At 41.6% G+C, this 755-nt stretch overlaps 1 non-coding gene across 1 annotated transcript; it reads left to right on the plus strand.

The window, feature by feature from the left end:
* The first annotated feature begins 453 nt into the window (after positions 1-453).
* TRNAK-CUU lies at positions 454-526 on the plus strand. The gene has a single exon. It is a non-coding gene; the product is annotated as a tRNA-Lys (tRNA).
* The last annotated feature ends 229 nt before the right edge of the window (positions 527-755 follow it).

The following is a 755-nucleotide window of genomic DNA, read 5'->3' on the forward strand; positions in this document are numbered from 1 at the left end:
AAGATACTTCATTTACTGAGAGATTGAGAAATACACTAGAGGGCGACTACTCCTTTATAGTTCAGCAACATTATAGGATAACCTGGCTTTATTTGGATCCGAAATAATAATTAAGAATTCGTCAGTGCTGTATTTGGTTCTTCCCAAATCTCCTTTTGAAGGGGTGGCCTGCCCCTCCATACCTGTGGGTATTTCCAGTCGGAATTATACTGCATATGCACCCAAGTTTTTGGATTAAGAAGCGTGAATGATGTTCTCCAAATCCTGGGGGCTCATGCAGTATAATTCTAGGACTTCATGTTGATATAAATTTTTAGTTAAGGCAAAACGCTTGTGAAAATGTTGATTAAATGTGTACGAGTAGTTTTAATTACTAGTGAACAACTAGCGTGCACATTTATGATTTGAGCAGAACAGCCCTTTAAGTACAGTGTTAAGTTTCATTATTTAAAAGCCCAGCTAGCTCAGTTGGTAGAGCATGAGACTCTTAATCTCAGGGTCATGGGTTCGAGCCCCACATTGGATGCCAGATGAAGGGGTGGCCTGCCCCTCCATACCTGTGGGTATTTCCAGTTGGGTGGGATGAGAGACTGAGAAAAGAAATAAGACACACAGACAAAGTATAAAGAAACAACAGTGGGCCCAGGAGACCGGCGCTCAGTATACCAAGGACCTGCACCGGCACCAGCCTCTGAGTTCCCTCAGTTTTTACCGATTATTATTTTTATTATTTCAGGAAAAAGGAATGTAGTAGG

Source organism: Nomascus leucogenys, chromosome 5, assembly GCF_006542625.1.
Source record: "Nomascus leucogenys isolate Asia chromosome 5, Asia_NLE_v1, whole genome shotgun sequence".
Taxonomy (NCBI): domain Eukaryota; kingdom Metazoa; phylum Chordata; class Mammalia; order Primates; family Hylobatidae; genus Nomascus; species Nomascus leucogenys.